This window comes from Protopterus annectens, chromosome 5.part0, assembly GCF_019279795.1.
Source record: "Protopterus annectens isolate FY-2018-M chromosome 5.part0, PAN1.0, whole genome shotgun sequence".
Taxonomy (NCBI): domain Eukaryota; kingdom Metazoa; phylum Chordata; order Ceratodontiformes; family Protopteridae; genus Protopterus; species Protopterus annectens.
Genome location: NC_056735.1, coordinates 12,716,484 through 12,743,425, shown reverse-complemented (window position 1 = coordinate 12,743,425; position 26,942 = coordinate 12,716,484). Strand labels below are relative to the sequence as shown.

The following is a 26,942-nucleotide window of genomic DNA, read 5'->3' as shown; positions in this document are numbered from 1 at the left end:
AAGACATATAGATAAAGCGCAGAACATATGACAAACAAGACTTGAACAGGACAGTATTCAGTTTGTAGTATAGATGTCTTCACTTCGGATAGCAATGTAGCTTAAATTAAATTGTTTTAGCTATTTAATCTTTGAAGATGTATTTTGGTGTCTTTTAGTCATAGACATTTACGTTCTAGAGCGGACTGCCCTACTAACACTCATGCAGTATTTGTTATTTTGTTTTTTATGGTATATTTTGTTTAAAGCTAATAAATATACTGGTTCTCAAGCAAAAGTGTGAGACCCCATATCAAGAGCCCCACCCAACAGTACAAAAAATATGCTATTCCAACGAAAAAGGTAATAAATTCTAAAACGTGGTGTTGCATTGATATGGAGGCTGTACTCCCTCATACACCTACCCTTACTACTTATATCTGCTGTCTCCAAGATAGTTATCCTACTTTGAAATCGAATACTCTTAATTTAATTATTACATCTTTAGTATTGCTATATATTCCCCTAATCACACTTACAGTGTCGTTGTTGTGAGGAGCACAATGACGGTTGTCAAACTTTCAAAAAACACTGGAATAATACATACTTTCAAAGACCACTGGAGTAGTACAGTTTAATGGCATCATGGAAAAGTTCACCCCAAAGAAAACAAAAGAACAAAAATGACTTGACATTATATGTGGTATATGCAGTTTATGAGGTTTGGCTGTTGTTATATTCAATTAACTAAATAAGTGGTTGTACATATTATGGTAAATACTCCAAAGACTAACTTAGAAAAATGACATGACAGAATGTAAAAGGCCATAACAAGATAGACAAAATCGATATGGATGTTTTATGTTTAAACTTTATATCCTTTATAAGATCACAGGGTTGCTGCTGCCTCTTCCAGCTGATTGTGTGTGCAAAACATTGAAGCTGATTGTGGAGAAGGCAACAGTCTCACAGATGGCACGTGCACACTCAGTCAGGCACTACATGCACATCTACACCTATGAACATTCAACCTATTGCATGTCTTGGAAGGCGGAAGGAAACCAGAGCACCAAGAGAAACTCCACTTGGATACAGGGAGGACACAGGTTGCACACAGGATGCACCCAATCCAAGAATCCAACTGGGCAATCTTGTAATATGAGCTGGCAACAGAACTCATAGTTAATTATATTTACATTTAGATATATAGGTAAAAATGCAGAATTCTGATAGTGTTGTTGACAATTCTCAAAAGCAATGAACTTAGAAGAGTTTACATGACATCATGTATCATTCAATCATTCCATAGTGATGACTAAAACTCATACCATATGTGTACAATACAGGCTTTTGGGCACATACAGTGTTGTTTATAATGGAGTTTTAAAGCAAAAGTGCACTCATCTTTTGGATTTGACAATGAAAAGTGTGTTGATTTGCACCTTGAAATAATTCAGCCTTTCTGCCTTTTTTTAAGGCTGCTAATAAAAAGAAAGACTGACCCCCCCAAGCATTTTGTTTAGACAGGAGTGATGATTTTTGGTGATTGTCTTACAAGACAACAATGGTCAGAAATTGAAGGAACATTTGTATATTATCTTATATCAAGTTATATGTTGTAGTACTGTTCCTGCAGTACTACAAGTAGTGAATAGCAATTTCTATGTTATAATATACTAGAAGTGTATTAAACGAGTTAGTGAATTTCATACTTCGATCTCAAGCGACATTCCTGATGTCATCACCCTAACAGAAACTTGGCTAAACCCTGACACCATGACAAAGACTTTCTCCCTCCTGGCTATAATACACTGCACCTTGACCGCCAAAAGAAAAATGGTGGTGGAGTTGCCATTGCTTACTCTAACCACCTTACTCTGACAAGTCCTAATAAAACTATCCCATCCTTTTTCCCTGCAGAAATACTGACAGCCAGCCTTGTTGTTAACACCAATACCACCATCAATAACTTACCCCTGCTGGAAAACATTCTCTCATACTTTATTCCTAATGAAACCATTATTCTTGGTGATGTCAATATTAATTGGTTAACTCTCTGTACCCCAAATTATTCCTTATACATCAACTTGTACGGCTTTACTCAACTTATCACTGATGCCACCCATATCAACAACTCTCATACACACAGCACCCTTATCGACTGGATGCTAGTCTCTCACCCCTCTAAATATCACAATCCTGAAACCCTTCCCAACACACTAAGTGATCACTCCCCAATAAATGTACTTAGATATATCCCTCACATTACTAAACAGCATAGATTTATCACATGCCGCAAGGTTACTAACTTCCACCCAGACACCTTTAAATCTCTTCTCTCTAAAGTTAACTGGAATTTCCTTCCCCAACTCCCCCTTGATGATGCTGTCCTGTCTTTCAACTCCATCTTTATGACTCACTTCGCACAGTCCATACTAAATCTAATATATCTCCATGGCTATCAAATTCCACCCATATCCTAATGAATAATAGAGACAGAGCTTGGAAAACATGGACCAAAACAAAGCTCCCTGCAGACTTGCTAAAATACAAAGAACTTGGAAATCAGACCAAAAAGCGTATTAATAAAGATAAGAGACTTCTACTATAATCCACCCTCAGCCTTGAAATCTAACCCCCCCAAATTTTGGAACTCTTTAAACCACATCCTGGTGGTCCCTGCTCCCCCAATCCTTGTCCTGATAACACTTCCAAAGATACTGCCTCCACCTTCAACAGATGTTTCATTGACTCTATATCCAAACTGTTTAACCCCAGTGCCAATTCATCTACCTTTAATAACATTTCTAACCACTCTCTATCACATCCCACAATACTCTCATCAAATTCTTTTTTCCTCAAACCTGTACTAGCTACATCAAATCCCTACTTTCTAAACTCAAACCTTGCTCAGCTTTTACCAACAACATTCCTTCCCTTTTCCTTCAGTTAGCTGCTGACTCTCTTGCTCTCCCTGTATCTATCTTAATCAACCACTCCATTTCAGAGTCCAAAATCCCTTCCATATGGAAACAATTTTTCACTCTACCAATACATAAAGGAAGTAACTCCTCAGACATCACTAATTTTAGACCAATTGCCATCCTCTCTCCTCTCTCTGAAGTTCTAGAAAAATGAATACATAAACAAGTTATGCACTACCTACTCTCTGAAAATCTGTTTACACCTACTCAACATGGCTTTAGACCAAAGCATAGTACTACTACTGCCCTACTATCATTCCTTAATACTATAGCCCTTGCCAGAGATAACAACAGACTTGTCTCCTGCCTATTCTTAGATCTCTCTAAAGCTTTTGACACCATCTCTCACCTTCTCCTTCTGCACAAACTAACCAACCTTAACTTCTCCCCTGCTACTGTTGCATGTTTTTTCAGCTACCTCACTGACAGATCTCAAGCAGTGAAGTGGCAATCTGCAATCTTCCCTCCTCTCCCAGCTAAAATGGGTGTCCCTCAGAGTTCCATCTTTGGTCCACCACTTTTCATCACTGGTCCAATATTGCTGACTCTCCATCCGAACTCATCTCTACAACAGACTTCCTTTAACTCAGTAGAAAACTGGCTCCCTGATAACCAGCTTATCTTTAACCCCCCCCCCCAAAAAAACTTAAGCTACTTCTTTTTCTTCCTAAAAACTACAGCCACATTAAATCCACTTTCACAATCCTGTCCCTCAATGACACACACATTGAGGTGGAAACTAGCACTAAACTCCTTGGTGTCATCATTGACGACCAACTGAAATTTGATCTACACATTAACACCTGTATCAAGAAAACTCATCAAAAACTAGGGCTCCTCTAGCGCAACAAAAAGTCTCTCACCAGTGAAGCTAAAGTAACTCTCTCTTATGCCTACCTCTTACCCAGTCTATTTTATGGCTCAAATTTTCAAATTCTTACTTGCCTCAACTCCACATTCCTTGCCAAACTTGAATATACCTACAACAAGATAGCCAAATTTGCAGCACATCAGACTTACAAGTTACATCATTGTCTCTCACTCAAACACCTTAACTGGCTTGAACAACCTCACCAGCTTCTTCTTCCTCAACTCCAGATCATCCACTCCATCCTTTATCAGCCTTCTTACTGTCCAACCCTATCATTTGTCATCTCCCACTATTCACCTACTAGATCCCTCTGGAGCTCTAACCTAGATCTGCTACAAATCCACAAACCTAAAACTAAGAAAGGATGTATTCTGTATAGCCATAATCCCTCCAAGGCATGAAACAAACTCCCACTAGAGATCAGGTCACTCAAGCAACTTAGTCAATTCAAGCTAGCCACTAAAGAATACCTGTTAAGCCATTGGACCTGCCTCTGTACCCACCCCCCTTAAACACCTTATCAACACTAACTGCACACCTCTATCTGCTCCCAAGCTATGTAACTTTCCCTAACTCTCTAGACCTTGTCTCACATTAACTTCTCTATCTTAAGCACATTACGTAATTCTTATCTGCATAATGTAAGATTTTACATCTGGTGACAAAACTATTGTTAGTTCTTTTGAATGATGTAGGATTCTAAATCTGACAGACATAATGATTAGTTTACTATAGTAAAACCTAGTTTTTTATGTATATGTTACTTTGAATGTTTTCTGTAAACCAGTTGTTGATTGTTTACTTATTTTTGTAAATTATAATCTGTAGAACATGTGGAGCTTTTCTCACTGGGCCTCCACTGAAAAAGGGCTACTTAGCTAAGTCGGACAAACCCAGTCAACAAATGTAAAAGAAATAAATAAATAGTCTGAAAATAACTTGAGAAAGTTAAACAAAATGATGTGATTTTAGTTTTACTACTAATCTCCTTTGCAGTGCACACTGTGTCCTCGGAAGATAATATTTTCATGCCGTTCTGTCGCTTGCAAGATCTTCTTTGCGTTTACTTGGCTAGTATTCAATGTCTCTGCCTTTTTTTTTTGAGAATCTGTATCTAGATTGTCTGAAACGGTATTCCAGTAACATCTCTTATTTGTGTGTTTTGTCATATTTAAAGCATATTGTAATATCCATTTCTTCTTTAACTGCAACACAGTGCTTAAACTTGATTGTTTGAACAAAAGGTAGGAATCAGCTACAGGATGCCTCCTCATTCCATCTCTGTTTTTATCACTGGTATCACGTTTCTTATCAGTGAGACTCCATGAATTCCAAAATAATCAAGCCATTTATTGCTCCAGACAGAGGAAGAGAAGGAAGCTAGTATAACTGATAATAAAAAAAAAAAAAAAAAAAATACAGTTATGGGAAGTAAAGCACAAAGGGCTGCAAACACCTCGCTACGAAGTAAAGCACAAAGGGCTGCAAACACCTCGCTACGAAGTAAAGCACAAAGGGCTGCAAACACCTCGCTACGAAGTAAAGCACAAAGGGCTGCAAACACCTTGCTATGTGAGCTTTTTCTGGGCTAGAACCTTAAAATGTGATAAAATAAAGGTGGTATGCTGTAAGAGACAGTAAGCCAAATTCCAAAGCAAGTATCAAGCTGAAAAATGTTGTACTCTGAGGGACCTGAATATCAGAGAAAAGCCATGGAAGCAAAAAGATAGCTTAGGCATGCTATTTTTGATGTAGGGCAGTGTAAGCATAATTTTGAAAGAAGAAAAATACACGCTTAAAAAGGGTATGTTGTGTTTAGGTCTTAGCTGCAGAAATTGAAATTAAAGATGATATTGCTGCTCTGAATAAGTTACATTTAATGTTCTGTTAGAGGCAGTAGTTGCAGATTTTTAATGAGGCAGTGTAGATTTGTCTTTTGAGATGTGCTACAATGCAGATACATGACTACGGGGGGTGGGGGGCAGGGAGGTATGTCTTAATAACTTTACAATATACTCTGTCTGTACCCTCAGTACTGCAGATCGGGATTTCCAGTATGACATTCTGATGCCCCCCTCACTTTGTTTTGTTTTTCAGACAGAAGCTGACTTCTGAAAGGGTATGGATGTTTTTCTCCCTGAAAGACAATGAAAAATGCTGTTGTCTGATGATTGTCTTATTTTGCAGGAAATAAAAAAATAGCAGTAAAATGCCGCTGTCTTGCATGGAGAAAAAGGTTTGATAGCTGCTTCCCAACCAGTACATTTTGTAAATAGGAAGTAGCTGAGTTTTTCTATTGTGCTTCTGAGTAAAACTGAAATCAATTTTGCTCAAAAGAAAGACATGAAGACGTGATTATAACTGTGGCTTTTTAGAACATTTATAACTAAAAAATGTCATATTATTATGCTATCATTTTATATGGATACTGTATAGAGCAAAGTCTCACAGATCTTTTTATTTTTCATTTTTTTTGTCTGCAGGATCAACCCAATGGCTCCCTTTCCTGCACCTAATTGACTCATTAATTCCTTTGTCAGGGCTGGAGCCCCTTGGCCAATTCATTTCCTGATAGAGGTTGCAATCTCATATTTTATTCTCAGCAGCTGACTCAAGACATGCATCCTGCTAACCAAGTGGCCTGCCCCACCAGTTGCAACATGGACAAGCTGTTCATGCTTCTGATAGAGCAATATGGCACAGCCAGCTCCTTTAGGTATGAAAAGAACAAAGCCTCAAAAAGACTAATAACAAAATCTTATAGATGGGTGTGTCACAACTGGAAGCCGGTTTAATCTGTGCAGAGCAGGCAAAATATGCCAGTAATGGGACACGAATGACCACTGAGAGATGCTTGATCCTTGAGATGTTTTGCTTATGGAAACATGATAATTTCATAGCATCTGACACTTGGTCTTGGAGTATCAGTTTACAGTCCAGAATAATGTCTAAATTATGCACCTTTTTGACAAACTCAAGCATATTGCCACAATATAAGATGACATTAGAGAGGCAGGAAGCAGAATATTCTAGCAAGGTAGCACTGAAGGTTTTTGAGTTATTAAGTTTCAACCAATTATTGATAAGCCAAGACTATTTGGCCTCTAGGTCATCAGCCAGGGAATACATATTTGCCTTATCACCCTGTGGGGAAGAAGAGAGGTAAATCTAATACAGTGCCATATGTTTAAGCACCAATACTGCATCCACAGTGCTATCCCTAAACACATAAACTACATTCCAACCTGATGTGTGACAGCAGCCATGCAAGATATAATGTCCAAATATGATGAGAAGTAATTAAGAAGTTTTACCAGATGTTGAAAAGTGCTGGCCAAAGAAGGCAACACTGGCAAAAGGGCCAGACTTTTACAAACACTGAACCCCGAGTGTACACTGTTAATGTAAGACAAGGTACCTGGAGAAGGCATACCAATCAGCCAAAATTAAATGAACACTGAGACACACATGCACACCTGTACTCACCTCCTCCCCCCACAGGCTAGTGCATATGCATACACACACACACACACACACACACACAAATTCTAATCTCAAGACCTGTGTGTGACTGGACCAGCAACGGAAGGACTAACAAGAAAACTTCTGGTCCAACAGTATCATACCCAAAAAGAGATGGCAGAACAGATCATTGTCCACTGGCACTCCCAGAAGGTGATGAGTGCACAGTATCATGTTTCAAGATGGATAACAAACTAGAACTTTGATAGAGGGATGGATGGCTGAGATAGCCAGTAGCAGATGAAACTTGGATGTTGCTGTCACAACATTCGAAATAGAAGACAGACCTGAAGACCCTTATCTAATCATTCTAATCCCAATGAGGAAACTGAGATGTTATTCTATAGGTTTATCTCACTAGCCAAATGTGTAAATGTGGAAATATTCTTGCTAACAAAAAAGCATATATGATCATACAAATAAACATGAAAAAGTATTACTGTTATCAAATATGCACCGTTGTGTTAGATAACAGTGCTGCATGGTAATATTGATGGGAAAATTCACCAATAATCATTAATAATCACTGCCTAAAATTTGGATAAATCCTTCTTTACTAGTGATCAGATGGTGATTATTTGTGTTAAATGTCAGATTAAATAATAGTATTTCTTACTTTTTAAATAACTTGTAAAAAAAAAAGTCTTACGAAACTTGAGTTACAATAAATAAAACTTTTAATACAAATTCAAATCCACAAAGCTTACAGGACAAAGTCCCTTCATCAGTGTTGAATGCTGAAGTGACTTTGTCCTGAAAGCTTTGTGGATTTGAATTTGTATTAAAAAGTTTTGTTTATCATACCTCTGGATTCCAAGTGATTTGTTCTTTTTTACAGTTCACTACATTTGTGCTGCCACCTGTTTTTTATGTGATTGTATTACTTTTTAAATAACTCATAAATAGCCCTCTTTTCATATATACTACATACAAATATTTCAAGCATAGGCGATAATGCTCTTGCAGCCTGCTAACATGTCCAGTCATTCCCGCAGTAAGTTATTTTCAAATATATCTAAACTAGTGCTTGCTTTAATAAAATGTGGTAATCTATTCCATACATCAGCCACCATCTCAGAGAACCAGTTAGTACATCTCTCATTCCTAAATGATCTCCTACACAGATTTTCTGATGATTCCCAGATGTAGCCATCTCTAAATGTCCTATATACACCTAAATAAGGTTTCCTCTTAATTTTTTGTACAAGACGCTGCACAACTTCAAATATTTTAAGATTTCATAATAGCTTAAATTTTTACTTCTATAAATATCCTTCATATATTTCTGCTGTACTTTTTCCAGTTTACTCATGCTTGTTTTCTTATAAGGTTTCCATTTCATTATTATTGCATACTCTAGTTGGGTCTAATGTAACTAACAAACAATGAGTTCATTGTTTCTGATTTCCTAGACTTTATAATTCTTTTTTATACAGCCAAAAGTTTTATAACTGTCATTAACCAATTGGATGACATGATCAGAAAACTCAGCACTGGATCTACCCATGCACTCAAGTTCTTAAATGAATCTACAGTTTTGATCACTGTGCACTGTATTAAGTATTCTATTTTCCCAGACTTCCTATGCTTATACCTTGATGTATTTATCAGCATATTTTTTCATGCACCAAGTTGATGGATGTATCCACACATACCAGTAATTAGAGGCATCCCATACACATTCTGAGCATGTGTACATTTCTGCACATACTCTCAATGAAAAGAAGAAACTATAGATGTTATGTGATCCTATCTCGCCTACATTCTGTACTGATGGGCTCGGAGCCGATCCCTCGGCTCCGACTCGGCACGCTATGCTATAGAGCGAGGCCTCTTATTGGCTGAGCTATTTTTTATCCCAGGATGCACCACCACTAATCCCCCAGATCTCGTTTGCCGCTTACAAGCTTAGACGTGGTCTCAACTTGGCTGGGCTAAGTACTAATTTATTTAGGCTTTTTCCTGTCAGAAATTTGCTTGCTTTGAACCCAAAAGCTGTTTTAACAGCTATTGTTGTGATACGAGTGTGTATTGAACAGTTCTGTTGAGAAATTTGTGTTTTTCGTCAGGGAAGGTTTCCCGTTTTAGTTAGAGGGGCCTTCCCCTGTTGCTTTTTGCTATTAGTGTTTCTTTTGTGGGTCAAGTACCCGTTTAAGTTAGAGGGTCTTGACTCTCTCTTTCTGTGTGGTTTGTTCAACTGTATTGTGAAAAAAAAAAAAAAAAAAAAAACTTTATTCTTTTTTGTTGTTCTTAAACCATTAAGTTTTGTTGTATTTCTCTTTAGACAGGTGTGCTGTTTTCTAAATTAGTTATGTCCAAAGAGCATAGACCCTCCGGGTTTAAAAAGTGCACGAGGTGTGGTTATAAGATGTCCATAACGGACGACCACTCCTCGTGCGTCTATTGCTTAGGCGCCAAGCACCTACAAGAATCATGTAGCGTGTGTCACGCCTTCTCATCAAGGGTCCTCCAGGAGAGGAAAAACAAATTAATCCTTAAGGGGTTAATTAAGCCATCCTTCGAGGAGGCTTTATCTTCCTCTCCCTCTCCTTCAAAAAAGAAGAAAGCGTCGGCTCCGACCAGTCAGTCGGAACCGACTGCCAAAACCTAGGCAGACTTCTCCATCGGCTCCACGGACTTGGAGCCGAGGCGAACGGTCTGCCTCGATGCCTCCAGTCTCGACCCCTCTGGTTTCGGAGCCGAGGACTGGGACATCGAGGCGGGTCACCTTCATCGGCTCCACTGATATTGGAGCCGATGAGGGTTGCCGGCTCAGACTCTTCCCCTCGAGCCGAAGTCCTCGTCGGCACCGAGGGAAATTATGAGATCTCCTCGGGCCGATAATTATAGAATCCATTCGGAGCCGCTCCCCTAGTCCTTTGCAGCCGATGGAGAAATCGGTTCGGACCCGATCGGTATCGTCCAGATCATCCAAGATGTCTGATTCGGACATCGACAGGGTGCTCCTAAGACTCTTCCAGTCTCCGGTGTTCCAAAAGCTAGTTTCGCTCCAGCCCATTCGCTCGGAGCCGATGGTCCACCTCCCTACTATGGTTCCTCCTCCGAAAGCCTCGGCACCGTTGGAGCCGGTGCTGGTGGAACCGGTGGAGGTTTTAGGGTCGGGCCCGACCCTTACTCCAACTCCGGCTCTTGGGTCGGAGTTCGCACGGACTTCTTCCGTCGGCCCGGGGATGCTTCGGGATTGATGTTTTCAGTCCCAAGTCTCCCTCTTGGTGCGTCGGCGGTGGGAGTGCCGTCTACTGTCATGGCCACGGAGGTGGGACCCTCCCAGGATTCTGGTGGTCCCGCCTTCAGGGCTATGAGGAGTGCGTTAGCCAAATCATCTTTGGCTACCTCCACGGTCTCCCCAGCTCCTTCCCTGCATACCGAGACTGGGTCTTTGGCAGTCCCCCTGTCCTTAGACAACGGAGCCCCGGGGCCTGAGGTTACCCCCACTGGGGTTCCCCCCCCTCCTGGAGGTCCTTCTGAAGCTTCTTCAGAAGAACCCCCCAGGAAAAGATCGTGCAAGAGGAAGCACGTTGACTCCCCTGATGATTCTCTTACATCAGACACTGATCTCGATGATGCAGTGGGGTCCCCTAAGTCGTCCTCGGATGATGTCTCCTTTGCAGACATCCTGGAAGCCCTTAAACAACGAGGCGGCTGGCAGTCCAAACCCCCTTCTGCTGATGAGTCGGTGTTCCTTAAGGCCTTCGGGGCTCAGCCCTCCACCTCCTGGGTGTCTCCGCCCTTCGACGAGCTCTTGGATTTGATCTGTCGAAGGGCGTGGGAACACCCAGACTCTGTGGAACCGGTGCCTGCTCGTCCGAATAAGTTCCTCGGCACCCCTGAAAAAGAGTTTCTAACCAAAGGTGTGGCTGTAGATGCTTTGGTGGCGGCATCTGCTACCCAGCAAGATGTAGCAGAGGCTTCGACGTCTGTCCATCCTCCTAATAAGGAGTCTAGGAGCATGGATTGGTACGGAAAGCGCACCCTAAGTTCAGCGGCCTTTACATTAAGGTCCTTGAACTACCTTACGCACTTTACTAGATTTCAGAGGGATCTGATTAAAGAACTTTCCGATACCCTCTTGGGTAACCTGCCTGAGGAGCTGGCCCAGATGGTTGGCTCTCAGCTGGCTACATTGTCGTCCATTTCAAACTCGTCCATGAGGCTCATTTCTTATGCGGCCGAAGGGGCGAGCGGTACAGGCATTGCTCTACGGAGACAAGCCTGGCTCCGCCTGTGTCATTTCACGGAGGCCTTTAAGTCTTCCTTTGCCGACGCCCCCTTTGATGGGTCCTCCCTGTTTGGACCCAAGGTAAAGGACACACTGACCCACTGCGAACAGGAGGGTAAGACTCTGACTGCCGTAGGGGCACAATTTTCCACTCCCTTTCGGCCTTATCCCAAGGCTAAAAGAGGAGGGAAAATGTGGTTCCGTAGATCTCAGAAGCCTTACCCCTCTCAGGAGGATGATCCCCCTTCCAGAGGCAGGGGAGGGGGAAATTCTTCAGGAAGACGCCGTCCCAGAGGCGGCAGAGGCCCTCGCAACACTGGAGACCGCGAGTCCTTTCGTGGCTCTTCAGCCTTTCACAGTCCCTGAGGGATTGCCCGACTGTGCAGTTCCGGAGCCAGTTGGGGGTCGTTTTTCAAAGCACCTGAAAGCCTGGGAAGGTATCACTCAGGACCGATGGGTGCTTCGAATTATCGCCAGAGGTTACACCATCCCTTTCTCTCACTCCCCACCTCAGTCCAAAAAAATCCCGGACCCGCCACCCAGTCAACGGGATACTGCAGCCTCAGAAGTTTCAAAGCTGCTGCAAAAAGGAGTCATCCAACCGGTCCCTGCAGACCAGATCGGATTAGGGACTTACTCAAGATTCTTTTTGGTGCCAAAAAAGACCGGGGACTTGAGGCCCATTTTGGACCTCAGCATTCTAAACCGTTCAGTCAGACAGTCCAAGTTCCGCATGGTCACCCTACAAACCATTCTCCCATTGCTGGAGAAAGGTGTTTGGATGTGCTCCATAGATCTCAAGGACGCTTATTACCATATCATGGTACATCAAGCGTCCAGGAGACATCTGCGCTTCAGCCTAGGAGGCAGTCATTTTCAGTTCTGCGCGCTGCCCTTTGGTTTCACCACAGCCCCCAGGGTGTTCACCAAGTGCTTGGCAGTCGTGACTGCTCACCTGAGAAGTCTAGGATTCCAGGTGTTTCCGAATCTAGATGACTGGCTCCTAACTGCCGCCTCCAAGCATCTACTACTGCGGAACCTACAAGCCACTATATCACTGGGCAATTCCCTTGGAATTACCTTCAATTGGCCAAAGTCTGTGTTGCTGCCATCTCAACGAATAAGATTCATAGGGGTAGAGATAGACTCAAACCAAATGCGGGTCTATCTACCTACAGACAGAATACAAACCATACAGACTCAAGTTCGAGCCTTACTTCCCAGGTCCAAAGCCCCAGCCAGAATGGTCCTGCAGCTATTAGGATCCATGTCCGCCACGGTTCTTCTAGTCCCCTTGGCAAGGTTGCACATGAGAATTCTCCAGTGGCTTCTTTCAGCTCAGTGGTCCTTTCAGGAACTCCCTCTCAGTCACCTCATATGGATCACGGAAACATGCAAACGGGACCTTCGCTGGTGGCTAGTGCCCTCCAATTTGGATCAGGGACGACCCTTTGTTCTACCTCCTCCTGCGGCCACTTTGACCACGGACGCCTCCCAGATGGGGGGGGGGCATTCCCTGGGCAGGTCAGTCCAAGGCAAATGGCACCCAGAAGAGACCCTACTTCATATCAGCATCCTAGAAATGAGGGCGGTGCTTCTGTCCCTCCAAGCCCTTCACGATTACCTCCCTCAGGGCGTAATTGCCGTTCACTCAGACAACATGTCAGTTGCCTGGTACCTGAACAAACAGGGAGGGACCAGATCCTATCCTCTTTGCAGAGAGGCCATGAGAGTCTGGGAATGGGCAGTCTCGACCGAACGCTTTCTAGTGGCTACTCATATCCCGGGCAAGTCCAGTGTGATAGCCGACAGACTGAGCAGAACCATCCTCTCTCCTCACGAATGGTCTCTGAACATGACAGTTGCGAGTCAGATTTTCAGCAGATGGGGAGTTCCGTGTTGCGACCTCTTCGCGACTCCACTAAATGCGAAGTGCAAAAAATTCTTCTCCCTAACCCCGGCTCCGGGGAAGAGCCCCATGGATGCACTAGCCCGTCCTTGGCCCACCGGCTTGCTTTATGCCTTCCCCCCAGTTCCTCTCCTTCCCAGGGTGATCCAAAAGGCATCTCTCTTGGGGAGCAAAATGATCTTAGTTGCTCCTTACTGGCCTCGTCAAGTATGGTTCCCCTATCTTCGGAAATATGCTCTGGAAGGTCCATGGTTCCTGGATCAGATCCCAGACCTTTTGGTTCATCAGTCGGGACTATTCCACCAGTCCCTGCACACCTTAAGATTGACGGCTTGGCTCCTCCACTTCCGACTATAGTCAGGAGTCATACATTGGATCCAGAGGTTGTACACATATTATCTTCGGCCCATAAGTCTGCTACAAAGAAACTGTATTCTAGCAAATGGAAAAGATTTGCTATTTGGGCTCAACTCCGGGGCCTGGATCCCATCACTATTCCCGTGGCAGAAGTACTAAAATTTTTGACTTCTCTTTTCAATCAAGGCTTTTCAGTCTCTACCATCAAGGTTCAATTGGCAGCGATTTCCAATTTTCACGAATCTATAAACCCACCTTTAATGAGCAACAGATTGTGCAAGACCTTCTTGAAAGGTGCTGCGCTTTTAAGACCTCCGATTTCTCATCCTGCTCCTCCATGGGATCTCGATGTGGTGTTACGTGCCTTAACTTCCTCCCCCTTCCGGCAGCTACATGTGATCTAAAATTTATTTCATGGAAGACTGCTTTTCTGGTGGCAATTACTTCTGCCAGAAGAGTTTCAGAGCTTCAAGCTTTGTCTGTAAAACCCCCGTACTTGGTTTTTCACAAAGACAGAGTATCTCTCAGGCCAAATCCTACCTTTGTCCCTAAAGTTTGTTCCAGTTTCTGCCTACAACAATCATTAGAACTTCCAGTCTTTTTTCCAAAATATTCTAACAAAGCGGAATTCATATTCCACACATTAGATGTCCACAGGCAGTTACGTTTTTATTTAGACAGGACCAAACAAACAAGGAAAACAGATCAGTTGTTTGTATCCTTTGTAGACAATAAATTGGGCAAAGCTGTCACAAAGGTCACTATTGCCAAATGGATCAGGGACTGTATTACTCAAGCTTATTCCTATTCTAACAAAGAGCTTACCACCTCTGTCAAAGCTCATTCTACAAGGGCTATGGCTACTTCGATAGCATTTGATTCTAAGCTTGCCATTAGTGACATTTGTGCTGCAGCTACATGGTCTTCCCGCACACTTTCATTTCCCACTACAAATTGGATGTGGCATCTAGAGGACGAGCTTCATTTGGTTCCACAGTGCTCAGGAGTGTTTTCCAATGAGCCACCCAAGATTTAGGTGCTAGGGGCTGTCCCATCAGTACAGAATGTAGGCGAGATAGGATCACATAACATCTTTTAGTTATGTACTTACCATAACTTTAGATGTTTGGGATCCATCTCGCCTACATTCCTAATAACCCACCCTCCTTCCCCCTTCCTTGGAGATCAGAGGATATCAGAAGGTCCGAATCCTGTTGTTTCATCTTGAAACATCTAACAATGTTATATAAACAAGTTGTGCATGTGTGCATGAATGCGGACAAACAAGATCTGGGGGATTAGTGGTGGTGCATCCTGGGATAAAAAATAGCTCAGCCAATAAGAGGCTTCGCTCTATAGCATAGCGTGCCTAGTCGGAGCCGAGGGATTGGCTCCGAGCCCATCAGTACAGAATGTAGGCGAGATGGATCCCAAACATCTAAAGTTATGGTAAGTACATAACTAAAAGTTCATGCTACTGATGTTGTGCCAATAAGTGACCACAGCAACATTTTTTCTTCTTTTAAATAGAAGAATGACACATTTCTGTCAGCTAAAGAATTGGAGATATATGCTCATTCTTTCTTTCTTTTTTTTTTTTGTTGTTGTTGTTCTTTTAGATATAATTTCATGAATTTGCCATTGACATCTTAAATGTAATGTGTTTCAATTTTTTTTTGCTGTCTTTTGAATGGATTGTTTTGGGACAATAATTGTTGTTTACCACCACTAAAAGAAATTAATTTATTTAGTCAGTCAAGTCACCGCATTTCAGAGCTGTTTTTAGAAACAGTACATAATTAAACATTATTCATGCTTAGAATATGATACCAACATGGAGTTCAAGGACATTGGTTCAGTATGGTAATAATTCCAAACCCGATTAACTGATACATACATTTGAAAAGTAACCTGAAATGTACATTAATGAAGCACTTGACCATACAAAGGCCGCGTATGGTTTACCCATGACTAGCACAAGTCAATCAGGATAGTGAAGCTTAAGCAGTAAAATTGCTCAGGAAAGGGTAAACCAAGCATTGTTTGCTGACTGCAGTGCTCCATTGCAATTATATCATGGAGTTGTTTTATCCTATGTAGTTTTTTAAATACGTCCATGTCATAATTAAAATGTATTTGTAAGTGTTGGCATCACTGTTTTGCAGTCATGGTCCCCATATTAAGACTGGTCAGTATATTCATGAATGCAGTACACTGTTGCATAATTGCATTCTGTAGTATATGTTTAGCATGTCACATGTCCTTACTGTGATTCAAAGACATGAATTATGGTAATGACAGACGGTGCAAAAAAAGGCACAACAGTAAAATTGCACACTGATATGCCTACTATGCAACTGTGTGCTGCATGAGCATGTGCCACGGACTGAATTATTGTGTGACATGATGGCACAGTAGGGAACAGCTACTGAGCAAAGTCAGTGGAGCTGGCATATCTTCTAAGGTACAATGTGTCTGACATACTTTCTAAAATATGATGTGTCTCACGTACTTTATAAGGTATGACATGTCTGCCATACATTCTAAGGTATGAGGGTATGACATAACTACTACAATATGATGTGTCTGACATACCTTCTAAGATACAATGTGTCTGACATACTTTATAAGATACAATGTGAGTCTAACATACTTTATAAGGATTGATGCATGTGGCATACCTTATAAGGTATGATGTGTCTGACATACCTTGTAAGACGCCATGTGTGTCTGACATACTTTATAAGGAATGATGTATCTGACATACTTTCTAAAGTATAATGTGTCTGACATACCTAATAAGATATGATGTGTCTGACGTATCTTGCAAGGTACAATGGATCTGACAAACCTTCTAAGGTATGATGTGTCTGACATCCCTTCTAAGATACAATATGTCTGACATACCTTATAAGGTATGATGTGTCTGATGTACATTGTAAGATACAATGTGTCTGAAATACTTTATAAAATACAACTTGTGTCTGACATACTTTATAAGGAATGATGCATCTGACATATTTTTTAAAGTCTGATGTGTCTAACATGTCTTAATATAAAATAATATTATTTATTATTTATTATAATTTTTCCTCAACACTCGTGGTGGTGAGGTTGGAACTTGACAGATTCCTGTGCTTGTTCATTTTTTATTGTTTTATGCTTTTTTTTTTCATTTGTGTTTGACATATCTTAAAAGGTACAATATGACTGACATACCTTCTAAGGTATGATGTGTCTGACATACCTTCTAATGTGTGATTTGTCTGACATACCTTCTAAGGTATGATGTGTCTGACATCTTATAATGTGTCTCACATGCCTTCTACAATACAGTGTGTCTGACACTTAATAAGGTACAATGTGTCTGACATACTTTATAAGAATGATACATGTGGCATACCTTATAAGGTATGATGTGTTTGACATACTTTATAAGGAATGATGCATCTGATATACTTTATAAGGTATGATGTGTCTGGCATATCTTAAAAGGTATAATGTGTCTGACATACTTTTTAGGGTATGATGCATCTGGCATGCCTTCTAAGGACGGATGCATTGGTGACATACCTTATAAGGTACTGTATGATGTGTCTGCCATACCTTATGATGTATGGTGAGTCTGGCATAAACTCCAAGTTGTGTCTGCCATACCTTCAAAGGTATGATGCTTCTGACATACCTTCTAAGGTGTGATGTGTCTGACATATCTTATAATGTATGATGTGTCTGACATGCCTTCTAAGATACAATGTGTCTGACATACTTTATAAGATACAGTATGTATGTGTCTAATATACTGATGCATGTGACAGACCTTATATGGCATGATGTCATTCATATCTTAAAAGGTACAATGTATCTGCTATACCTTAAGAGGCAGCATGAGTCTGACCTACCTTCTAAGGTATGACATGTCTGCCATACCTTATAAGGTACAGTGTGCCTGACATACGTTCTAGGGTGTGATGTGTCTGGCATACCTTATAAGGTATGATGTATCTGCCATATCTTATAATGTATGATGTGTCTGACATGCCTTCAAAGATATAATGTGTCTAACATACTTTTTAAGACACAATGTGTGTCTGAGATACTTTAAAAGGAGTGATGTATGTGACATACCTTATAGAGTATGATGTGTCTGTCATACCTTGTAAGATGCATGTCTGACATACTTTACAAAATTCAATGTGTATGTAACATACTTTATAAGCTATGATGTGTCTGACATATCTTAAAAGTTACAATGTGTCTTTCATACATTCTGATCTGTGGTCTGCCATACCTTTTAGGTATGATGGATCTGACCTATCTTATAAGGTATGATGCATCTGATATACCTTCTAAGGTATAATGGGTCTTACATACCTCATAAAGTATGATGTGTCTGATATACTTTCTAAGGTATGATGGATCTGACATATCTTATAAGGCATGATGTGGTCTGACATACCTTCTGAGGTGTGATGTGTCTGACATGGGTCTATATTAGAACATCGAATGTTCTAAATAGCAAACACTCTAAACAGCAAAAATGTAGGACCTCAAAGTGCTTTTTTTGAGATCGCAGTACAGTGAAGATCGGAATATTTGCCCTTTCCTCTCTGTAGTGCAATCTCGGAGTTGGAATATATATTTAGCAGAGGGTGTGGGGGGGTGCAGCCCCCCACAATAATGATTTTGAGGTCCTGCATTTTCGCCATTTAGAGCATTTGCTATTTAGAACATTTGATGTTCTAATATAGACCTGTGTGACATACCTTCTAAGGTATGATGTGTCTGACATAGCTTATAATGTATGATGAGTGTAACATGCCTTCTAGGATGCAATGTGTCTGACATAGTTTATAAGATACAGTGTGTGTATGACATACCTTATGGAATGATACATGTGACATACCTTATAAGATATGATGTGTCTGACATACCTTATAAGATATGAGGTGTCTGACATACCTTATAAGGTATGATGTGTTTGACATACTTTATAAGGAATGATGTATCTGCTATACCTTATAAGGTACGATGGGTCTGCCATACATTCTAAGGTATGACATGTCTGCCATACTTTCTAAGGTAGGATCTGACATACCTTATAAGGTATGATGCGTCTGATATGCCTTCTAGGGAATGATGCATCTGACATACTCTATAAGCTATGATGTGTCTGCCATACCTTAGAAAGTGTGATGTGTCTGACATACATTCTGAGGTATATGTCTGCCATACCTTCTAAGGTATGATGGATCTGACTTAATTTTTCCTGACTGAAATATTTTTTTGACTGACTGAATTATTTTATATATTTTTTGGCATTGCTTTCTGTTCTCATCTGTCCTGAAACTGTTTTTTCAGTCTGTTTACTTGTTTCACTGAATATTGTAGTCTGTCTGTCCCTCTGCAGTTAGATGGGGTTATTGCTGTTCTCACCTCCTTGTTATTCAATATTTAACTCTTAGCCTAGAGGGTTTCTCTCTGCTTTAAGTGTTAGCCACATAGCTGGGAATTTATTTTCTGCTCAATATCTGAGTGGTTTGGCTGGCTACAATCAACTGTTTTAGAAGCTAAAGTTAAGTACAAACTTGCAGTTTTAAAGATAGTACTATATTTTATTTTTCTGTCTAATTGTTTAACTTAATTTTGCCTATCTGAAATATTTTTTTGCCTGACTGATTTATTTTATATATTTTCTGGCATTGCTTTCTGTTCTCATCTGTCCTGAAACTGTTTTCCACCTCCTTCACACCCTATTCTTGTGGTGGTGCTATAGTTAGTGGCTTTGCAGTTGCCCGCCCCTACTGTAAATTTGATCTGGGACACCCCTCCCAGTCTAGTGTTCACCCTACTTAATACAGAGAGAACATTTGAGAAGGCCAACCCACTTCCTCTCTCCTTGCACTTTACTGAAAAAAATTGCACTTTATTCATCTGCTTTTACTGCATTTGTGTTTCTTCGTACTTCATTACCTTATTTTGCTTTTACCTCTTCTTAAAAGTACTCAATTATATTTATCCTGCTGCATTTATTACTGCTTGGTAGTAGCCTGATTAAATTGTAACTGTTCTTCTAAGCCTGTTGGTTTAAGCATTTGGGCTTCAGACCATTTGTTTTACATTAAGAAGGTTTGTGGTCTACACTGTTGTGTCAGGACAGGTAGCTTATATCCTTCTAAGTTGGGAATTGCTGATTGAAGGCTCAGTGTCTGTTATTCTATAAGTGTATTAGTTCTGGTTTAAGCACTTGGGCTTCAGGCCAGTTATTTTACATTAAGAAGGTTTGTGGTCTGCACTCTTGTGGGAGGACAGGCTAGATTCTGCCCTTATGAGCTGGGAATTTCTGGTTAAAGGCTTATTGTGCCTGCTTATTTTAACTGTTTCTTTCTGAAATTAGTGCACCTTGTTTGCTATACCATAGACTATATTCAGGCCTGCTGAATCTAGCTTTGTTTGTATAACTTGAACACTAATCCAGGCTATCTTTGTTGGAGAAGGTTCCCCTGCACTCTAGTGGCAGGAGTGTGCAGTTAGAACTTGGCTGATTAAAGACTGCTGGAACAGGGCTCAGTTTTGAGCTTTTTTACTGGTTAATTGGGTAATTTTTTAAATCAGTTTGCTCGTTTTCTATTGTTATAAAAAATTGCACTTTATTCATCTGCTTTTACTGTATTTGTATTTCTTCCTTCTTTATTACTTTATTTTGTTTTTGCTTCCTGTTCTTAAAAGTACTTAATTGCATTTATTCTGCTGCATATATTACTGTTTGTTAGTAGCTTAATTAAATTGTAACTGTTATTCTAAGCCTTTGGTTTAAACACTTGGGCTTCAGACCAGTTGCTTTACATTAAGAAGGTTTGTAGTATTCACTGTTGTGGCAGAACAGGTAGCTTACATCCTTCTAAGTTGGGAGTTGCTGATTGAAGGCTTAGCATCTGTTATTCTAAAAGTGTATTAGATCTGGTTTAAGCACTTGGGCTTAGGGCCAGTTATTTGACATTAAGAAGGTGTTGTCTGCACTCTTGTGGGAGGAGAGCATAGATTCTGCCCTTCTGAGCTGGAAGTTTCTGGTTAAAGGCTTAATGTGCCTGCTTATTTGAACTGTTTCTTTATGAAATTGGTATGCCTTGTTTGCTGTAGTACAAGATTAGATTCAGACCTGCTGAATCTACCTTTGGTTGTATAACCTGAGCACTAATCCAGGCCATGTTTTTCTGGAAAAGGTTCCCCTGCACCCTAGTGGCAGGAGTGTACAGTTAGAACTTGTCTGATCGAAGTCTGCTGGAAAGGGGCTCAGTTTTTAGCTTTTTATTGGTTAATTTGTTTACATCAGTTTGCTCATTTGCTACTGTTATATTAAAAAAAAAATACATTATGCATCGCTGGTCTGCTCTTCAAATTTTCCCTTAGAACTAGCCAGTTTTTTAGTTTTAGCACTCAAATCTGTTTCTTTGAGCTCAGTACTTGTTCAGAACTCATTGTAAGCACTACATAAGCTACAAATTACTACAGCACTCAACTTTCCTCACTTGTCTAGTGGAAAACAGTTTTTAGTACTTAACAAATAAGCACCTATCCAGGCATGTCTATGGGTCAGCTCCCGGTGTTTTCTCCTGTCTACCTGATGAATCTGTAATCTTGGGTAATGCAGCAATCGCCTCATGTATACAGACAACCCTCTCCTCCTACCACCCAACACTACAACCTGTGAGAGATGCACTTATATAGCCAAACTGGAGGCAAAGCTCTCTTCACCCAAGACTGGACTAGACAGCCAAGAGGAGAGGGTAAACACTTGCACCACACCACACCCATCACATAGTCCCTCAAAACCTGTACCACCAAAACACATACACAGAAACACAAAACACATACCTACATTCATGGAGGCTCTCAATAAAAATCTGCCCAAGCAATGGAGACCTCCAAAGCAGAAATATTAGCAACCTCCACCCCCCAACACAACCCAAATGACTCATAGCCCACAAACTCAGTATGCCATCCAACCACAGCCCATAAGTCATAACAATATACCCAACACTCTAGTCATAGGTGACTCTATAGTCAGACACATTGATGTTCCACTCACCAGGCTAAACAAGTAGAAAGTTACTGTCAGCTGCCTGTCAGGTGCCAGGATCTGCCACATAATGCACGGACTCAGGTCAATCCACAACAAGTACAAATATGACTCTGTCATTGTCCATGTTGGTGTGAATGACCTGATATGTACCTCCCTGGACTACATGAAAAGAGACATGGAGGCGCTCTCTGATCTTGTAGCCCAGGCAGGAATGACACTAGCCCTGAGTAGCATCCTGCCATCACCCAGAATGATACCACAGTACAAGGACAAAATGATTGACTTCAGCAATTGGCTAAGCTTCTGGTGTTATTCTAAGGGGATCCAGTATCTGTCTGACATGATAACAAGATCGACAGACCACGATGATTTGCCAGAGATGGCCTGCACCTGTCACCCTTAGGATTCCGGATACTGGCTAAGGCTCTTGCCACCCCTATAGTGCCTTTTTTAGGCAAGGTTCAAATGACAAATTCACCACTGTAACAGGTACAACCAAGCAAAAATCTGAGGGTAATGCTACTCAATGCTAGAAGTCTAAACCTCAAATGCACTCACTCGAGACACTCCTTAAAATGGAGAACATCGACATCTGTGTAGTGACAGAGACCTGGTTCAAGGCTCCAGAGAGAATCTCTGCATTACCAGGCTATAATTCATAACACACCTAGCCTGGACTGAAACACTAAATACAGAGGCATGTCCATATTCATTAAGAATGTCCACACCTCCAGGCTAGTTGCTCAGCATAATGCATCCAAGATTATCCAAGTGCAACTAACTCTGGGCAAGAACGTAATCCAAATTGTAGCTTGCTACAGATCCTCCACCATGCCCCAGGATTCCCACTCCTCATTTCTTGATACACTGGAGAATATTAGGGTACAACCTAACACCCTAATAATGGGCGATTTCAACTACCCCACCATTAACTGGGAAAATTACTCATGTAACAACTCTTTTGCTCAATGTTTTCTGGAATTCATAAATTCCAACGCCTTGGATCAACTTATCCACACTCCCACCAGGGGCAGCAATATCCCAGACCTGGTGATTGCCAACATGGGCGACCGGTGTTCCACACCAGAGGTCAATTCCTCCTTGGTTTGATCTGACCACAAGCTAATCACCCTAGACATCCACATCCCACCCCCCATTAGGGAAACCACCATAAAAAATTTCTCCAAAGCCAACTTCACGCTTCTTAAGACAGAAGTGGCAAGCTTCACGACACCCATAAAGATGGACAATAGAGGTATGACTGCTGAATCTTAAACAAATGCATTTTATAAGCACTTACACGAGTGCATGGATCATGCTATCCCTAACAGAACCAAGATGCTATCCTCCAAAAAAGGAAGCCAATCTGGTGGTCCCCTGCCATAAGCAAACTGTACAACAGAAGAAAGAAACTGCTACAAAAAAAGAGTAAAATCCCATGATTGGAGGAACTCCCAGGTCAGCCACAGTAAGATGCTGAGATCTCTCATAAAAGCCTCCAAAGCTAGTTACAAAAACAAAATCATCACTGTTTCTAAAGACAACCACAAAACATTCTATAGCTATGTCAAGAATCTCAATGGCAACACTCAGATCTGCTCTGAGTTACAGCACAATGGCACTAAATATACAGAACAAACTGATATTCCCAACATCCTGGCAGATAGGTTCAGTGCTAACTTTACCCCTCTCTCACCCTCTAAAGGGCCCATCTCTATACCGGAAGAATGCAAAGTTCCTGTAATCACAGCTGCACATGTGTAACCACACTCTCCAAAGCCAAGAACGCAGCATCCATGGGAACTGACAACATCCCAGGCTGTGTTCTACATGAACTACAGAATGAACTGGTACCCCACTAAGTACCATGTTCAATCATAGCCTCACCTCAGGCTTTGTGCCCACTGAATGGTGCACAGTGACTGTTATCTCACTCCACAAAGGGGGATCCACCGCCCCATTAGGCCAACGAGCCTGGTCTGCAAGGCCATGGAACGTATCATCATAGAACTTATAATCAAAGGCATTGGTAATCTCCAAACTCTAGACCCCACACAGTTCGGGTTTGTAAAAGGCAGATCATGTCTCCTAATCCTGATAGATTTCTTTGAAGCAGTCATCAAAGCCATAGATGAGGGTAAGGTGGTTCACACAGCCTATCTAGATCTCATCAAGGCTTTTGACAACATCCCCCACTCTGGAATTATAGATAAATTCACTAAACTAGGTATAAATCCCTATGTCACAAGATGAGTTGCCAACTGACTTACCGGCAGAACCCAAGTAGCAGACTCTATATCCGACTTCAGACCAGTGACAAGTGGAGTACCACAGGGTTCAGTCCTGGGTCCTCTCCTGTTTGGTATCTACTTCTCTGAAGTACAGGCTAACACAGAAGGTCTTTGGCTAATGAAGATTGCAGATGACTGCAAACTAGGAGCCATAATCGAAACTCGTAATGATGTGGACATCCTACAAAAGGGCCTCACTGAGACAGATGCCTGGTGTCAAAGGCATGGCCTCAAGCTCGATGCCAAAAAGTGCATTGTCATCCCTTTTGGTAAAAACTCTGTAGCCATGAACTACCACATAGGCGGTAGTCTATTTAACACTGAAAGTGTGATAAAAGACCTTGGGACACAGATGGACAGTAGTCCCTCCTTTGATAATCACAACGCCACAGTATTCAAGAAATCCTTCTATGTGGCACACCTCATCACAAAATGTTTCTCATCCAGGAAAAAAGAGGTAATTGTTCCCCTCTCCTCATCACTCATTAGACCCATTATAGAGTACAGTGCCCCTTTTGGTATGTACCTCACATCTACAACAACTGGAAAGGTCGCAGAAATACCTCACAAAGAGGATTACTGGCCTCAAACAGATGCCCTACGTAGACCGTCTCAAAAAACTCCAGCTTTACTCCATCTCATATCGCCTAGTCAGAGGCGATCTATGCCCAACATACAAAACTATGTCAAACCCAGAGCTATTGGACATGCTCCACTTAAAGAAATCCCAATCCCTCCGAGCTGCACACTGTAGAGATCTCCATCCCATATCGCCTAGTCAGAGGCGATCTCTGCCTAACATACAAAGCTATGTCAAACCCAGAGCTGTTGGACATGCTCCACTTAAAGAAATCCCAATCCCTCCGAGCTGCACACTGTAGAGATCTAAACCTTGTCACCACAATAAACAGAACATGCTGGAGGGATAGATTCTTGTCCCAGAGACTTCCCATACTCTGGAACAAACTACTTATCTATATCAAACAAAGCTCCTCATTAGCACTCTTCAAGAAAAATCTTGATGATTGGATGGAAATAGGAAATTCACCCCGGGGATCACTTCTGTGGCTCTGCTCAACAGGGGCACAGGAAAATAATTTTCTTGGGTGGCGAAATCCAGGGTACCTTTTTGGCTAGGCTTATATAGGCCCTAGGGCCAATAGCCTAGTACCTACCTATGAACCTTATAAATTATGATGTGTCTGACCTTATAAGGTATGATGAGGTCTGACATACCTTCTAAGGGTAGGTCTGTCATACCTTATAGGGTATGAAGTGTCTGACATACCTTCCAAGGTATGATGTGTTTGACATATCTTAAAATGTATGATGTGTCTTCTAAGATACATTGCTTCTGACATTCTTTATAAGATACATTGTGTGTCTCACATGCTTTATAAGGAATGATGCATGTAACATAGCTTATAAGGTACGATGTGTCTCACATACCTTGTAAGATGCAGTGTGTATCTGACATACTTTATAAGGTATGATGTGTTTAACATATCTTAAAAGGTACAATGTGTCTGACATGGTATACATTCATTTGATCGGCTGGTGGATGGTCAACTGGAATACAATCGAAAGCAGTGTGGCAAAACCTCAAAAATGCGAACACAATTGTTGCCAATCGCAAAACATCCCCCCCTTTTTGACCCATGGTAGCACTTGTTTAGGTGGTAGAGTGGTCGGAAATGTTGCAGTCAGTGTTTGGTACAACATTCTGACCGTTCGGCAATGAGAAATTCGGTAATAACACTTGGTGTTATACCCACTCGAGCAATGTTAGCTCGATCAAATGAATGTATTCCGTCTGACATACCTGCTAAGGTATGATGCATCTAACATACATTATAAGGTACGATGGGTCTGACTTACCTTCTAAGATATGATGCATCTGACATACCTTTTTTTTTCCAAACATCTTTACTGAATTATCACTTGTGACATTCATATAAAAGTAATCAGACTATATTAATATGACAAAGATTATACTTCACATATATATTGCTGGGTCTAGGACTATTCACTGAAAGCACAGTTCACTGAAACACATTTGACAGTACACAATTCACTGAAAACACAATTCATTGAAACACATTTCACTGAAAGTTATATATGGCCCTTTCTCCACTGTTGTGCAACCCTGGAGTTATATATATATATATATATATATATATATATATATATATATATATAAAGGGGGGGGTGTGGGGAGCACCGCCCCCCACCTATTTTAAATATTTTGAACTGTATACATGGATACTTGCAATTCTGATAAATTACTCTTTTTTTGAACTTAATATATATCCAAAATATAGGGGGGGCTATGCCCCCCCCCCCCCCCTTACTAACCAGATTCGCACAACAGTTGGGAAAAGGCCATATATAACTTTCAGTGAACTGTGTTTTCAGTGAATTGAGCTTTCAGTGATTTGTGCAAGTCATTTGACTTTCAGTGAAATGTGCTTTCAGTGACTAGCCCTAGACCCATATTGCTATATATCATATAACCTAAGCGATATTACATAAATTATAAAAGTCCTGCCTTTTTTAAACTAGAAGCATCTTTATTAAACCACACTTACTACATAGGCAGTCATACATTTATATAAATGAAAACAAACCTCACCAACACAATCCTAGTTGCAAGCATTTTACATCACAAACCTTACTGACACACTCCCAGTTGCAAACATTATACAA

At 41.1% G+C, this 26,942-nt stretch overlaps 1 protein-coding gene across 6 annotated transcripts in view; it reads left to right on the top strand.

Moving 5' to 3' along the window:
- The window catches only part of SFT2D3 (SFT2 domain containing 3), a 337,681-nt gene that overhangs the window by 97,745 nt on the left and 212,994 nt on the right, over positions 1-26,942 (top strand). For 5 of the 6 annotated variants that reach the window (XM_044072069.1, XM_044072068.1, XM_044072065.1 and 2 more), the window contains one exon: positions 6,318-7,808. The exons of the other annotated variant lie outside the window; for it this stretch is intronic. The gene's annotated coding sequence lies outside the window, so the exon portion shown is untranslated. Of the gene's footprint in view, positions 1-6,317; positions 7,809-26,942 lie in introns of those variants that run through there. 6 annotated transcript variants of the gene reach the window in all.